General features: G+C 47.4%; 1 protein-coding gene across 1 annotated transcript in view; it reads right to left on the reverse strand.

Moving 5' to 3' along the window:
- Nucleotides 1-10823, reverse strand: part of TMEM218 (transmembrane protein 218) — a 32538-nt gene extending 21715 nt beyond the window's left edge. Inside the window, exon 1 of the mRNA XM_073584904.1 lies at nt 10745-10823. The gene's annotated coding sequence lies outside the window, so the exon portion shown is untranslated. The remainder of the gene's footprint in view (nt 1-10744) is intronic.
- Nucleotides 10824-17910: the final 7087 nt, after the last annotated feature.

Consider the following 17910-nt stretch of genomic DNA (forward strand, 5'->3'; position numbering starts at 1 on the left):
ACATATACCAGGATGGAGCGACATATACCAGGATGGCGGGACATATACCAGGATTGCGGGACATACACCAGGATGGCGGGACATATACCAGGATGGCGGGACATATACCAGGATGGAGGGACATATACCAGGATGGAGGGACATATACCAGGATGGAGGGACATATACCAGGATGGAGCGACATATACCAGGATGGCGGGACATATACCAGGATTGCGGGACATACACCAGGATGGCGGGACATATACCAGGATGGCGGGACATATACCAGGATGAGGGCATATACCAGGATGGAGGGACATATACCAGGATGGAGCGACATATACCAGGATGGCGGGACATATACCAGGATGGAGGGACATATACCAGGATGGCGGAACATATACCAGGATGGCGGGACATATACCAGGATGGAGCGACATATACCAGGATGGCGGGACATATACCAGGATTGCGGGACATACACCAGGATGGTGGGACATATACCAGGATGGCGGGACATATACCAGGATGGAGGGACATATACCAGGATGGAGGGACATATACCAGGATGGAGCGACATATACCAGGATGGCGAGACATATACCAGGATGGAGGGACATATACCAGGATGGAGCGACATATACCAGGATGGCGGGACATATACCAGGATGGAGGGACATATACCAGGATGGAGGGACATATACCAGGATGGAGCGACATATACCAGGATGGCGGGACATATACCAGGATGGAGGGACATATACCAGGATGGAGCGACATATACCAGGATGGCGGGACATATACCAGGATGGAGGGACATATACCAGGATGGAGGGACATATACCAGGATGGAGCGACATATACCAGGATGGCGAGACATATACCAGGATGGAGGGACATATACCAGGATGAGGGAACACATGCACGGATGGGGGCATATACCAGGATGGCGGAACATATACCAGGATGGTGGAACATATACTAGGATGGAGGAACATATACCAGGATGGAGGGACATATACCAGGATGGGGGGACATATTCCAGGATGGGGGACATATATTCGGATGAGGGAACATATACACGGATGGGGGCATACAAGGATGGAGAAACATATACCAGGATGGAGGACATACACCACAATGGGGAACATATACCGGGATGAGGGAACATATACTAGGATGGGGGAACATATATAAGGATGAGGGAACATATACCAGGATGGAAATATGATATCAGGATCAGGATGGGGAACATATACCAGGCTGTGGGACATATATACCAGCAAGGGGAGCATGATGACATTACTACATAATGGGGGGGCGGGTAACTGGCATGTCCATATAGGAATTAAAACACTAAAAAGAGCCCATACATCTGACTAACATGCGGGAGGGGGTGGCAAGTTCAATTTTGCACCAGGGCCCATTGGACTCTAGTTAAACCACTGTAACAACCCCTTTAAATATTAGAACTTATGCAATCTAATGCTATTTATCCTGAATTATTTAAAAAAATTTAAATCAGAGGTTTCACAATTGCTTGTTATTTTGCAACCACCTCCTGCACCCCCCGAAAAATTAGATAAAAAAGTTGTATGTTACCCAAAATAGCACCAATAAGAACTACAGCGCCAGAAGTTGTACACCCAGGAGCACTGCTACTGATGACCACTAGAGGGCGCTCATTAAACACCAGTGACACTGGAATCTCAACACATCTGAGTATCACATTATTTGCACTTCCTACAACTCAGCTCACTTTTTCATAAGTTTAAGAATTTTGCAGCCAAGTCAATATATTAAGGTCATGCTCACACGGTGCAAATTTGCTGTTGCTGTTGTTGTTTATCTGGAACCAGCCCCATTCAGGTGAATAGAACTGATATTCAGTTGAGGAAAATTTCTGCAGAAAAATCTGCAGTATGGGAATTCATGCTAAAGCTACGTTCACTCAACCGTATGTTCGTTCTAAGAGCTGACAACATTCGGACCAATATTATTCATTAGGAGCACTGAAATGCAAAATCACAACTAAAGTAAAATTGTATATAATGTAAAATTGTATATAATCAAGGGGATCCAGGGAGCAGTAGAGTAACTATCAGAGAAAGTGTCCATCCAGCCTGTAATACACACATCAGCACAGTCATAGACCTGGCTCCAATCCCTGCAGTCTGCAAGGCGCATAAGGGCACTCAGTGGAGGAACTTTACATGACAGGGAACCCTGCATGGTGGTCTCTTGTTAGCGCAGGCCCTATAACCACTCACATTGTGCACATTCTGCATTGTACGATATCTTATCTACTATATAATCGTCTAATTCTGTCTGTTTGTACCGGAAATCCTGTGTCGCTGATTAGTCGCGCCCGGCCGACCGCGACCAATCAGTGACAGGCGCAGTCTGGCCGCGAATTGGCGCGGAATTCGAACAACGCACGCCACCGCTACCATCGGAAGATCTGCTGCGCTAGCCATGGGTCATCAGCTGCAGCCACCGCCATCAGGGGCTTATCTACAGCATTCTGTAATGCTGCAGATAAGCCCCCGATGAAACCTGAAAGAAAAAAGAGTTAGATTATACTCACCCCGGTGTTCGGTCCGGTCTGAAGGGTGACGCCGTCCCGTCCGGCACCTATCATCTTCATATGATGATGTCGTCCTCCTTGCTTCTCCCTTGGCTTCTGCGCACGCGTACTTTATCGGCCCTGTTCAGGGCAGAGTAGAGTACTGCAGTTCGCAGGCGCCGGACCTGTCTAACTTTTCCCGATGCCTGCGCACTGCAGTACTTTACTCTACCCTCAACAGGGCAGATAAAGTATGCGTGCGCAGGGGCCGAGGGAGAAGCAAGGAGGAGGACATCATCGTATGAAGATGGGGGCCCGGACCGGACCGCGACACCCACCGCCCCCGCCCCCCGGTGAGTATAATCTAACGTGTTTTTCTTATTTTTCAGGTTTCATCGGGGGCTTATCTACAGCATGACAGAATGCTGTAGATAAACCCCTGATGGCGGTGGCCCCAGCTTATGGGGCAAAAATGGGGTGACAGATTCCCTTTAAATAAACTACATACATATTCTAGAATACCCGCTGCGTTAGAATCGGGCCACCATCTAGTATAATATATTTGTCCTACAAGACAATGAGCACCCAGCGCCTCCAAAATGCAGATTTGAATGTAACTAGAGAAGAGTACGACGCTGGACATCTTCATGGGTACAGGAGAAATATGTTTGTACGTTTTTAATAATCAGTAGATAGAAAGCTATAAACCACTGTGCGATCAGAGGAGGCACAAGAGAAGATAGTATTCTGCTACAGATGGATCTGGATAAGTTGGGAACTTGGGCCGAAAGGTGGCAGATGCAGTTTAACAATGATAAATGTAAGGTTATACACATGGGAAGAAGGAATCAATATCACCATTACACACTGAACGGTAAACCACTGGGTAAATCTGACATGGAGAAGGACTTGGGGATCCTAGTTAATGATAAACTTACCTGAAGCAGCCAGTGCCAGGCAGCGGCTGCCAAGGCAAACAGGATCATGGCGTGCATTAAAAGAGGTCTGGATACACATGATGAGAGCATTATACTGCCCCTGTACAAATCTCTGGTTAGACCGCACATGGAGTACTGTGTACAGTTTTGGGCACCGGTGCTCAGGAAAGATATAATGGAACTAGAGCGGGTACAAAGGAGGGCAACAAAATTAATAAAGGGGATGGGGGTACTACAATACCCAGAGAGATTAGCAAAATTAGGATTATTTAGTCTAGAAAAAAGATGACTGAGGGGCGATCTAATAACCATGTATAAGTATATAAGGGGACAATACAAATATCTCTCCGAGGATCTGTTTATACCAAGGAAGGTGACGGTCACAAGGGGGCATTCTCTGCGTCTGGAGGAGAGAAGGTTTTTCCACCAACATAGAAGAGGATTCTTTACTGTTAGGGCAGTGAGAATCTGGAATTCCTTGCCTGAGGAGGTGGTGATGGCGAACTCAGTCGAAAGGTTCAAGAGAGGCCTGGATGTCTTCCTGGAGCGTAACAATATTGTATTTTACAGTTATTAGGTTCTTTAGAAGGACGTAGATCTGGGGATTTATTCTGACAGAATTTTATAGGCTGAACTGGATGGACAAATGTCTTTTTTCGGCCTTACTAACTATGTTACTATGTTACTATGAGGCGGTGTAGCAGAGCAATGCCGACTGTTGTCGCTGAACACTGACCTATGGTGCTAGACTCCGCTATTTTAGGGTGAATTCACACTCTGTGGATTTGGTTCTTCATCTGAAATCATCCCGTTCAGATAAATAAAACCAACTGTCAGTCACCGAAATTTCTGCAGCGGAATTATCCCTTCAATTTACAATCTATGCCTGACGGTGTACATGGAAAGTCACAGCACACAATGATCGGGGGACCCTTTTTGGCGCAGAAGCTTCGAGGTGCTCCTCTACTTTAAGGTTTTGTCATTCGAGTTGCCTGCTGTAGTACTGCGAGGAGGAGAACCTGCGCATGGTGCAGATCTGAATTTTCACACCGTATACACAGCTAATCTAGGTGCTAGATGATGATTTCTTTGTCACAGATTTCAGCCTATGAGTTGCAAAAGGTAAAAATTGAAATTAAATTCTGCAGAAAGAATTGATATTTGCAGATTTTAAGATCCACTCAGGGAAATTTCCAGAATGACATTTTTAAAATCTCATGTACTTAGCTGGTGATTTATTAAACTGTGAATTTTCTGCATGCAAATCCGCACTGACTCCACTAAATCTGCATATAACCTTCTTTCTTGTGATGTTCTTTCCCCAGAACTGGTCATCAATCAATCGCTGGTGCCAGATCTATTCTACATGACTCTACACCTAGGAGTCCAATGCCTCCATCTTGTCCATATACAATATCCTTCCTGAAGAAACAAGTAAGAAAGTTCGGATTCCTGCCTGACTGGCAATGTGCGCTGCCCCCCCACCTTCACTGCAGGCTCCATGACACAGGGCCACTCTGGGATCGGAGCAGGAGTGCTGACCGCCCGCATTCTGCAGCCATTAGACTTTTGTCTATTTAGCTCTCATCCTGTGAATTTGGCTGTATTGTTATTTTTTGGGCCCCCTTGGTGACACTTGCGTTTCGCACCTGTGGCTGTTGATTGTCTCCAGGATGCTTACATCTGGACAAAAAGCAGCTGACAATGAGCCAAGGAGAGCTGACAATCAGCGGCGTGCGGCTCACACACAGAGAAAATGTTTCCTCACTCAATCCTCCTGTCTGCCATTAGCCGCGTACAATCTTTATGGCGAGCCAAGGAAGAGAATTAGAGAAGGAAGTCAGCGTTTAACTCAAGAAAATGTTTAAGTAACAGCGACATTTGAGTCAAGAAGTCGGTCCCCAAGTTGTTCTTTAAGATGTCGGAGCTTTTTATATAACCTGTAATTACAATGAAAGGAGAAAGGGAATAAAATGGAAATAGAAGCCGCTCGCAGCGAACTTTTAGGCAGTGGTTGGGTGCATCGGGGTTAAAAAGCAAAAAAGGTAAAACAGGAAGGCCTCATTCAGACGTCCATTATTTGTATACAAGTGCTATCCGTCATTCTCACAGACAGCACTGGTACCTAATCTATGCGCCCACGTCCATGTACGATGTTTCCCACGGACGGAGTGGTCTGCAGAAAATATCGGACACTTTCCGATTTTGATCTGAGGGTTGGCTCAAAATCGGCAATGCAGCTCAAAGGGTCAGCGAAAAAATCGGAGTGCGGTCTGATTTTCACAGACAGATTGGAGAAGGTGGAAAAATTGTTGTTTTTTTTTAATTTCTCCACATACAAGAAAATCGGATGACACTCATACCCGGACTCGGATCAATCTCTGATCAGAATAATCGGTCTAATTTACTTGTACGTGAAAAAAATGGGATGTCTGAATGAGCCCTAATAGGGATGGAACACAAAATGCACATATGTTCCCCTACATAACATCACAGCTAGAAAGTATCCAAATCTGAGCCACAAGACCCCAGATTCACCTGCTCAGTGACGTCAGTCACATTGGTGACATGTCATCTTCAGGTGGAATAGAGTGTAATGCAAGACTCCATGAGGTGGGAGACTTCAGCAGCTAAAAGGGGCGAGAAAGGAACAGAAATCATAGGACCCCAGAACAAAAATGGAAATGCATCCTATTTCCAAAGAGAAAGTGGTCTCTTTACTCCTTTTCATGTCTCATATTATGCAGCATCAAAGACATACAGCACAATCTGCAGCTTCATCTCCCTCCTGTCCCGTCTTACCATTTTACTCTGGATTTTTTTCATGACTGAGGACATTTGTGCATATTTAGGGAATCTGGCAGAGAAGGGGGTATAGGCTGCTTTACGGTGCCATTCCTAATAAGATATATTATAAACTTTCATATATTCTCAATTGAAAAATAGAAGGAAAATTACGAAAGGAATAATGGAGAGACAGTGTTATCCGAGCATCGCCTCACTATATAAATGTAATGAGCAAGTGAAAAATTGACTCTCACCTTAGGAACATACCTCTCACCTTGTGCAACACAGGGCACAAGTCAATAGTAAACTGCAGGTAATGCGATCAGGTGTGCCCCCCTTCCCCCCGGTGAGCCGCTTGCGTCCCCTCCATACAGAAGCCTGGCGCCGGACAATGGTAAGAGAAAGAAAAAAGGAAACCACCAGAGGATGAACACAGATTGATAAAAAAAAAAAAACAACGCGTTTTGGCTGCATCCATTCTTCAGTATGTATGACATACAGTATACCTGGTGAAAACTGGAAGCCAAGACGCGTTGTATTTTTTAATAAATCTTTTTTTAAATCTGTATTCATCCGATGGTGGTTGCCTCACTGAGGCACCTGATTACTTACTCAATCCTTACATATATTTGCAGTTACTACTGATTTATGCTAACAGTATTTTTAACATCATGGCCAGACCCCATCGACCTCAACGATTGCAGTGGACCCTATTGTTATGTTACGGTCAGGGCACATCACATTTGCAAAAACTGCACCGTCTGGCCTTGCCTTACATTTGGAGACAGACGTATCAATGCCACAGGCTAGGTACATGTCATATCTAGGCGTCTGCTTTATCATACCACACCATAGCTATGGTGGCCACTTGGAGGAACCAGAAGTCATGGTGCAGTACAGCCATCTATTCAGCAATGACACAAGAAGAGAACAGAACTAATCTACTTGTAATTCAGTCAGTTCGGAGAATGTGGAGAAGTGTGCGCTGCAAGTTTGTGCTTTTCAGTAAGTTTGGAAATTGTTTTGGAAATGTCCCAAGTTGGATGAGATTCCAAACGGAGCTCAAGAGACTCTGCTAGTGCAACTTAATGTCTCGAGCAGAACAGCTGTGGTAGGCAAGAGGACTAGATGTTTCCACCGCCATCTCTGCCACTCCTACTGTGTGACCATATACAAGTTGCTTATTCCTGGGGCACCCCCAGACTTTATCTCTATGTTCCCGCACTCTTGCTCCCTTAATGTTCCTCTACCCCTCTGTGCGATAGAGAATTAGTAATTGTTACTGCATGTTCATTGATTGGATTGGACCCTTCTCAGTGGCAGCAGATGGCTGGGTCATCTGGGAAAAATAAAGCCATCTATGGATTTTCATCGAGCAGAAAGGCGGAATATTTCCATTTACCAGGAATCACTAAAGACCCCACTTTCCTTTTATCTTGGTAAGAAAAATTTGCTGCTGTATAGAAGACTTCTGGATGGTGCGCATCGTAATGGCAGCGGTGATGGCGGCATTCTGTTTGCCGATATACACAGGAGCGGCTTAATGCAACATGGTAACACAAATTCGAAGTGTCCCTCAAACTAAGTGCTCATTCACACAACTGTATTTGTCACGTATGATAAAAATATAGTTTTCTCAGTGTTTTTCATCAGAGTTTCATCCGAGTGTCATCAGAGTTTGTTACAAGTTTCATTCATTTTTCTTGAAAAAAAAAAATTCTCTAGCTTTTCCCATCAAACAGTCCGTGAAGATTTTGTCACGGAAAATGCTTACAAGACCACAATGCTGTTTCTATAACATTTTTTTTTCTGTTGCAGTTTTAAAAAACATACACATTAATAAAAGTGAGAAGTAATTTCTTTGATGCACCAAACTTTAAAGTGAAATCAAAAAGCTTAATAAAAATAGTTATAAAAAGTGTTAAAAGCAGCAACAAAAACACGTCAAGATCAAAGAATCAGGTCAGAACTGAAAACCTCCTCAAAAACCCCCCATGGATTTCTAATTAGGATTTCTCTCTTGTATTTTTTCCACTTGATAACAAAAAACTGTGTGATGATCCGCTCCCATTATGGAGGCATCACAGGAGCCAGATAATCCTTGGTCAGATCTCGGCTTTGTCAGATCTCGGATTGGTCAGATCCCGGCTCGGTCAGATCTCGGATCGGTCAGATCCCGGCTCGGTCAGATCCCGGATCGGTCAGATCCCGGCTCGGTCAGATCCTAGCTCGGTCAGCCATGCGTCGTCCTTTATAGCAGGAGTTGATTCACGGTGGATAATTCATTACAAGTCAGATTATATTGCACTTTTAGGCAGGAGAAAAAATGTGTTTTTAGCTGAAAATGACTAATTGTGCTGGTTTTGATTACCTCATTTCTGTAATTAATCCGGTAATCACTCTGCACGCCATTACATTCACATAACTATTTTCGCAATTGGTCTTGACAAATATAATGATGCTGGTTAATTCTCTGCCCGGGCAAAGAACATTTCCTTAAAAAACCTATTAAAAAGAGGATTTTCATAATGGTGATTTTTGGAGAGCTTCATTAGAGGGTGGCGTGTCCTACGCAGCCACAATCTTCATGTATTACATCCATATACAGGTTTTATTCCGCTGCCGGCTGAAGACAGGAGAAGTCATAGACTCTGATTTAGGAAATAAACTGATAAATGAATGAGATCGGAGATGGCGGAAACTTTCCACCGTATACGACAGAACTTCAGAATTAAAATCCAGACCGGCACTGGTGCGAGGAATAAATATTATGCCGCTAATTTAAGGGAGGTATAGGTAAATAGTTTTATTAGCAGCACATTTGAGGCAAGAAGTAATTTCATGGGCTGCAGAGATGGAAGTTTGTTGGGGAATGGCGTTAAATTAGTATCTCGTGTACAGCCCTCCACAAAGTCTAGGACACCACTTGGTGGCAGCTGAAATGAGAAGCTCGGGGAGATTATAGTTGTGGTTGGCGGCAATACAGAATATTAATGTAGAGCGTAGCATAGAAAGCAGAATTGTTTAGCAATTGCAAAAAATGAGAAACAGAGTCTAGTATTCTACATGTGCAAAAGTCAAAAATCCAGGATCCTCCTCAGTTCTGGAATTACCCTAAAATTACTGAATAGCACAGTATATAAAAGGGAGTAAGTCCCACAAAGCAGGAAGTTTATGGACCACAGCGAACATATCTGTGGTGCCCCTGAGGCTTCCGTCGCCACAGAGGTACTGCACCTTCTCCTAAGGTGTAGTACCTCACCATCCAGGTAGGCTGGGAACTCCCTTTCACATTCCAACACCTGCACCCCACACACAGGATAGTTCAGCAGGGACCCATCCATGCTTTATGCTGGAAAGGTCATAGGGTGCCTTTTGTGGTCCCTGGCTTCGTAACACGTGAGGTGCTGGGGAGGCGGGTGGAGTTAGCTATAAAAGAGAGGGAAGGTCAGTCTGACAGAAGGTCAGTGGAGAGAGGAAGTTACTCAGACAGGAGTGAGGATGCCTGGAAGAGGGATGGAGGAAGGAGTGCTGCAGCTGCCTCAGTGACCTGAGCCAGCTGGCACGGGAAAGGAACAGAAGGAAAGAGACGTAGACTGGAGACTACAGATTCCATAAGAGAGATAGAACAGATCGGAACGAAGGAGAATAGAAGGACGGTGGGAAGCAGGTTGAGAAAGAGAGAGAACCCTTCCAGTCCAGAGCGCAAAGGCCGGGGCCCGGTCCCCGAGGTTGATTGGATCTTTATGTCGGGCAACAGACACTGGAGGAGTATTGAGCCACTAACGCCTTACTCCCATCATAGACTTGGGACACAACAGCAACTGAATAGAGAGCCGGGACGCAGAGAAGAGTCCCCAAAGCAGGCTACAGCTGTCTGTCATACAAGTAGAGACTAGGAACAAATAGAGAGAGGCATTCCAGGGTAACTAAGTACTGGAGTGCTTCGCACCTAAAGGCGCATTGGAGGAGTCGTTCAGTAAGGTACATATTGGCGGAGTGTGGAGGGGAGAATCCTATCCTGCCTGGAGGTTGGCTGGGGCCCTGACCTGAAGAACACAGTGCGGAGGCAGGCATTTGTGTGAACTGCAAACAGTGAGTAAAGCTTTGGAACCGCATACTCTGGTGTCCTCCAGTTATTACAGCACCGCTACATCTGGGTAACAACATCTATACCATTCTGCGCCTCTCCTCATCCATTGCACCTACACTGCCCTGGGACTACAGCAGGCCCGGATTGGCAATATAACCAACCGGGCATTTTCCCGCTGGGCCGCTGTCATGTGGGCCGCGGGCGGCAGCTCCCGATCATCTGGCCGCTTGCCAGCTGCTGCGGCCACTGTTGCTCCTGCCGCCGGCCCTCTGCGGGCATGGTGGTGATAGTTTCCAAGTTCCTCCCGCACTGCAGGGAGATAAGCCACCATGCCTCCTCGCCGCAGCATGAGACCCCCCCGCCCCCGCAGCCACTCACAGTGTTGCTTGCCTTCTCCGTTCGCAGGACCTGTGATGAGGTCACAGGAGGGGAGGAGTCAGGGGGTCACATGATCAGGAGCCTTTGTCCAGACCCCTGACTCCGCCCCTCCTGTGACCTCATCACAGGTCCTGTGCGCTCAGCTTTGCCTCTTGGTGTCTGCAAGACTGCTGTGCTGTTGTCATGTTGCTTGATGAGATAAGTATGTGTGGGGTCAGGAGGGGTTTACAGGGTAGATGTAGCAGAGCTGTATGTGTATGGGGTGTACTGAGCGGAGCCGTGTGTGTACGAGGTGTACGGAGCGGAGCCGTGTGTGTACGAGGTGTACGGAGAGGAGCCGTGTGTGTACGAGGTGTACGGAGCCGAGCCGTGTGTGTGCGAGGTGTACGGAGAGGAGCCGTGTGTGTGCGCGAGGTGTACGGAGAGGAGCCGCGTGTGTGCGAGGTGTACGGAGCGGAGCCGCGTGTGTGCGAGGTGTACGGAGCGGAGCCGCGTGTGTGCGAGGTGTACGGAGCGGAGCCGCGTGTGTGCGAGGTGTACGGAGCGGAGCCGCGTGTGGGCCAGGTGTACGGAGCGGAGCCGCGTGTGTGCGAGGTGTACGGAGAGGAGCCGCGTGTGTGCGAGGTGTACGGAGAGGAGCCGCGTGTGTGCGAGGTGTACGGAGAGGAGCCGCGTGTGTGCGAGGTGTACGGAGAGGAGCCGCGTGTGTGCGAGGTGTACGGAGAGGAGCCGCGTGTGTGCGAGGTGTACGGAGCGGAGCCGTGTGTACGAGGTGTACGGAGCGGAGCCGTGTGTACGAGGTGTACGGAGAGGAGCCGCGTGTGTACGGAGCGGAGCCGTGTGTACGGAGCGGAGCCGCGTGAGTACGAGGTGTACGGAGCGGAGCCGCGTGAGTACGAGGTGTACGGAGCGGAGCCGCGTGAGTACGAGGTGTACGGAGCGGAGCCGCATGAGTACGAGGTGTACGGAGCGGAGCCGCGTGTGTATGGGTTATAAGGAGGGGAGCCGTGTGTGTACGGAGTGGAGCCCTATGTGTACGGGATGTACGGAGCGGAGCCAAGTGTGTACAAAGCATACAAAGCGTGCTTTTCCCACGGACACAGGAGTACTTGGCGGAGCCCCGAGGAGCATTTTAAAACACACACATGATGTTCCACCTGAAGTGATGTGCTTGAAGCTGACCGGAAATGAGATAATTTCTTGAGGAGATTGTAACAGAACCAGGAATGCTTCAGATCCATCACAGTGTCCTCCTCCGACAGCGCAGACAGCAGGATCGCCTTGGAATCGGGGATGCCGGCCATGTGAGCGGATCATGATATGTCCTGCATCGGGAGGCTCAGGTGGGCACTACAATGGGAGCCGGGCTGCTGTAGTATCTTTATAGAATCTTTATTTATTTCTTTCTCTCTTTTTCTTTCTTTCTCTGTTCTTTCTTTCTCATTCTCTGTTCTGTCTTTCCCTCATTTTCTTTCTCTCTCTCTGTTCTTTCTTTCTCTCTCTAATCTTTCTTTTTTCTTTCTCTCTCTCTGTTCTTTCTTTCCCCTCTTTCTTTCTTTTTCTTTCCTCTCTTTCTTTCTCTCTGTTCTTTCTTTCTTTTCTTTACTTCTTTCTTTCTCTGTCTCTCTCTGTTCTTTCTTTCCTTCCCCTCTTTCTTTCTTTCTCTTTTTTCTTTTTTCTCTCTCTCTCTCTGTTTTCTCTCTTCCTTAGTGCCAGTCAGTGTGTCCATAATGCCAGCCACTGTGCCCTCAGTACAAGTCAGTGTGATCAGCAGTGCTAAATGGGTGTGATTAGGCGTGGACATGGGTGTGACTAGTTGCGGAATGGGTGTGGCCGGGCGTGGCCTAAAATTTGCTGCGCGCGCCGCAGTCTTTGTCCCTCTTTCCCTCCCTCAAAAGTTGGGAGGTATGATAGAGGCAGCTATGACCAGGGGGTCTGGTTGCCCAATGGATAGCAGTTCTGCCAGTAATTCTGTCACCGTGCGTACAAAAGGGGACAGAGCTTTGGGAGGAGTACTGTACCTAAAAGCAATAAATAGGACTGAGCTGAAATACTGGGCACAGCTCTGACTACATGTTATATAGTCATGTTAATCTCCTCTCACTTCTTGTAACTAGTGGGCCTGTGTAACTTCAAATGCCAGGGCTGAATTTTAGTCCCAGTCCGGCCCTGGACTACAGCTCCACCTGTGGGGAGCTACACCATCTTTGCTGCACCACACCATCAGTCCCAGTGGATCTGCATGCAGCGTTGGCTCAACATCTCACTTGCCAAACACCACGGATGGCGTCACGAACTATCCAAATAAACTATTACACCATTAACATCACCGCCATTGATATTGGGCGCCCGGGGCCACGGGCTGGGTCACCGCTGCTGTGGCACACATTCCCCCTGACACCGGCCCGGTACCGAGTACCCCGCTGCCCTGGGTGTGAGCCCTGTCTGGCCCTGTAAGTGGGCTGGGGGCAGGTGTGTTTAAGGCTGACAATATGGAGTCATAATCCGTTAGGCTCCCTAGCTATATATTTCTGAGACCTCATAGCCTCCCACAGTATGCTGATGTCAGTGCCCCCTGCCAAGTCTGATGCTCTCTACACAGAATAATGCCCTCTCAGCCCCCTACCAAGTATACTGACTAGACAGTCTAATGCCCTCACAGCTCCCCCGCCAAGTATGAAACTGCCCACACAGTATGATCCTCTCACAGCCCTCTACCAAGTGTAATACCCCCTACACAGTATGATGCCCTTACAGCCCCCTGTCAAGAAAGATGCTGTCTACACAGTATGATGCCATCAAGCCCCCCGAAAACTATGATACCCCTCTCACAGTATGATGCCCTCACAGCCCCCCACCAGGTATGATACCCCCCACAGTATGATTCTGAACACACATTATGATTCCCTCACAGGCCTCCACCAAGTATAATACTACCTGTTACGGTTCTGCAGCACAGGACTAGGGTAGGAGGGGGAAAACTGACCCTGTACTGCGACTAGGCTGATGCCCTACGATGGAGTGGGTGACCCATTCCTTGTGAATAGACCCACCGACGATCCTAGGCTAATCTCAAGCAAAGACCTATAGATAGGGGGAAGGGGGTCCCTGAAAGATATAAGGACTGGGTACAAAAACGGGTCACCTCCTAACAGAAAACACAAAGAAGGCTGCAGAAACAAACTAAAAACAGAAACTAAGCCTAGCAGAACCAGAGGTCCCAGAACTGCACTAATTAAACACACAAAAAGCAAAGCAAGGTTCCAAGCCAGACTTCAAGTGGATTAACACTGTTGTCCAGCAACAGCAAGGAATGGGAGACAGGTGCAGGCTAATAAAGGGTGACCAAAGGCAAACCCAGCACCAGGGGAAAAAGACCAGCAGCCAGAACACTACAAGAAAATGGTGGAAAGTCACAAACTGAGCAGATTCTAACATTACCCACATAGTATGATGCCCACAGGCCCCCGCCAAGTATGATACCCCCACATAGCATGATTCCCTCACAGCCATCTACCAAGTTTAATATCCCCTACGCAGTATGATGCCAAGTAAGATGCTGTTCACACAGTATGATGCCCTCAAGCCTCCAACAACTATGATATCCCCTATATAGTATGAGCTCTCACAGCCCTCTACCAAGTATGATACACCCTACACAGTATGTATGTGACCTGGGTTGGAGTAGTGGTACTCTAGGGGCAGCACCGGCAGGTAGTGCCATCAGGGATAGCCAATGTAGTTTAAAGGAGCAGCACGTAGCATAATCAGGGATAGCCAAGAGTCAGTACACAGGAGCAGCAATGTCATTGTAGAATTAAGGAGCAGGTGAAAGGACGCTTGACTAACGGCTGGTAACTCAATAATATTGCAAGGAAGGGAAGGCAATTCCAGGTTTAAATAGGATGTTCAATCAGGATGGAGACATCAGCAACAACATAGATATAAGTATCTGGGTTAGCACGGAACTCTCCAGCGAGCTGAATAGCTCAGAGGGAAGAGCTGCTGCCAGGTGCACAGGAGCTGCTGGGTTTGAGTCCTGACAGTATGATGCCATCACAGCCCCCCACACAGTATGATTCCAAACACACAGTACGATTCCCTCACAGGCCTCCGCGAAGTATGATACTGCCCACATAATATGATGCCCACAGCATGATACCCCCTACACAGTATGATGCCTTCACAGACCCCCGCTAAGTGTGATACTGCCTACACTGCATGAAAGCCCTCTTCCAAGTATGATACCCCCTACACAGTGTGATACCCTCACAGACCTCCGCCAAGTGTAATACCACCTACACTGCATGATAGCTTCATAGCCCCCTGCCAAGTATGATACCCCCCCACAGTATCATTCCCTCACAGCCCTGTACCAAGTTTGATACCCCTAGACAGTATGATGCCCTCACAGCCCACCGCCAAGTATGATACTGAACAGACAATATGATGCCCACAGCCCCCTGCCAATTATGATACCCTCTATATAGTATGATGCCCTAACAGCCCCCAAAGTATCCCCACTACACAGTATAATTCCCTCCCAGTCCCAGGCCAAGTATGATACTCTCCACTAAGTATGATGCCCTCACAGCCCCTTGCCAAGTATGATACCCCCGTACAGTATGATGCCCTCACAGCCCTCCTCTACCAAGTATGACACCCCCTACACAGTATGATGCTCTCACAGCCCACCGCCAAGTATGATACGACTAGACAATATGATGCCCATGGCCCCCCAGCAATTATGATACTTCCTATACAGTATGATGCCCTAACAGCCCTCAAAGTATACCCCCTACACAGTATAATTCCCTCCCAGGCCAAGTATGATACCCTCAACACAGTATGATGCCCTCACAGCACCCCGCCAAGTATGATACGGAACACACAGTATGATTCCCTCACAGTCCCAAATATCATATAAACACCCTAAAAAACAATACTTTATTAATAAAAGAACCCCCAAAAAAGGGGGTTCACACCACAAAGTGAACACAACAAAAACAAGAAGTGCCCAAGAAAAAAACATTAAAATGGGGATTTTCTATGAGTCCCTGATGCAAACTAGCACTCACGCCTTTCTTGCCACGGAGGTTGGCACTCTAGGGGGGGAACGTTGTGGCGCCCCCGCTCAACAATGACTCTCCCTAGGGACCCTATTATACCCTAGGGAGAGTCATCGTTAAGCGGGGGCGCCACAACGTTCCCACCTAGAGTGCCAACCTCCGCGGCAAGGAAGGCGTGAGTGCTAGTTTGCATCAGGGACTCATAGAAAATCCCCATTTTAATGTTTTTTTCTTGGGCACTTCTTGTTTTTGATGTGTTCACTTTGTGGTGTGAACCCCTTTTTTGGGGTTCTTTTATTAATAAAGTATTGATTTTTAGGGTGTTTATATGATATTTAGTTTGAGACCCTGGTTGTATCTCGTCTTTAGATTACTTCCCTCACAGTCCCCCACCAAGTATGGTACCCCAAACAGAACGATTCCCTCACAGCCCCCCATATTATAATACCCCCACAGCACCTTCCCCAGTAATATTCCTATAAATCCTCCACACTTTATGATGACCCCATTGTCATTCATACAGTATTATTATTATTATTATTATTTTTACAGCACCGTCGACTCCATAGTGGTGTACATGAGAAGGGGTAACATACACTACACAAATTGAAATTAGGATGAACAAACTAATAGCGACAGACAGGTACAGAGGAGTGAGGACCCAGCCCTTGCGGGCTCACAATCTACAGGTATGAGACCTCCATAGACTCTATGTAATAAACTGCAGGTACTGAGGATGTCACCACGGATCTGAGACAGACCAAGAGTTAAAAGATTATTTACATGCAGGGAGGAGCAATAGGGGGATAAATGTGACAGTATAAAACAGTAAAACAGCACAATCGAACTGTAGAAAGCAATAAAACAGTTATGCAGGCATTGAAACGGTTAAATCTCAGGTAATTGTAACTTATCAGTCTAGGGAAAACTTGATTGAAGAGTCTACTCCCACGTTGTCACTGACAACAGCGGCGCTTGCAGTCTTTAGAGTCTCTACTCTCAATGAAATTGGAATCTTAGGGGTTAAAGCAAGGAGCAGGGAGACACTGCAAACCTGAGTCTCCCCTGCTCTGAGCCTCTGTATGATACCCCGTCTGTCTCTCTGCAGGAACGATGCTGCGCACACTGGGAAGTCTCTTTACTGTGCTCTCGTGTCACTGTCTCTGCACTGTCAGGGGGGAAGTCTCCTCTAGTCACGGAGGTTTCCTGGTCCACATACTCACATACGGCGCTCCCAACGCCTCGTCCTTCAGTCTCAGTCCCTTGACGGGGGGTTCTCTTTCTCTGGGAGCACAGTACTGCAGCCTGCTCTCTTGTCCCGCATGCTCTGCCTCTCGCGTGTTCTGCTTTCGCGCCCTCACCCTGCACATCTTCCTGTCTACCGCCCCTTCCCTTTCGTCACTGCCCCCCACGGTTACATGGTACAGTCGGTCCAGGCCAGAAAGTCTTCCCCCCAGCAACCCTGCTGTCTGGCTAGGTGGTTCCGAACACGGAGCAGGAGAGGTAACCCCTTTTGGGCTCTTCTTCCTTTTCACCCTCTTACACCTACACAATATGTTGCCCCCACAATAATAACCCCAAATCCCTTATAAACTTTAGGATGCTCCCAGACAGTACAATGCCCCCACAGTCTCTGCACAAGGAGTGGCTGGCAAAATTAAAAACAAAAGCATTCAGCACCATTCCTGCGATGCACTGCTCTGGTTACTGCTGTTTATGGACTGAGGCTCTGCACAGCAGGCGTAACCTAGTGACATCATCGTGCCTGCTGCACTGAGACTCAGACTCACAGTCTGAGTGGTGGAGTAGAGAGCCGAGGAATGCACCATTCTATTCAATCCCTCTGTAGTCAGATACTGATTAAATTGAGAGCCGGGCAAAGCGCCGCTCCAATTCACAGACCCCATGGCAATTACATGGTTTGCTGCTATTAGTGGTATGCCACTAGTGCATAAAAGACAAAAAAGTAGTTCCCCAGTGACAGCGAGCGTTGTGCTGTGAACCTGCAGCAAAAGCTGGCTCCATATACAGTATATCCTGTACTATGAGGACAATGTAGAATGATGCATATATACTTTACAAACTGGATTTACAATT

The sequence above is a fragment of the Dendrobates tinctorius genome, unplaced genomic scaffold (assembly GCF_039654945.1).
Source record: "Dendrobates tinctorius isolate UK_male_01 unplaced genomic scaffold, ASM3965494v1 ptg000086l, whole genome shotgun sequence".
NCBI lineage: Eukaryota > Metazoa > Chordata > Amphibia > Anura > Dendrobatidae > Dendrobates > Dendrobates tinctorius.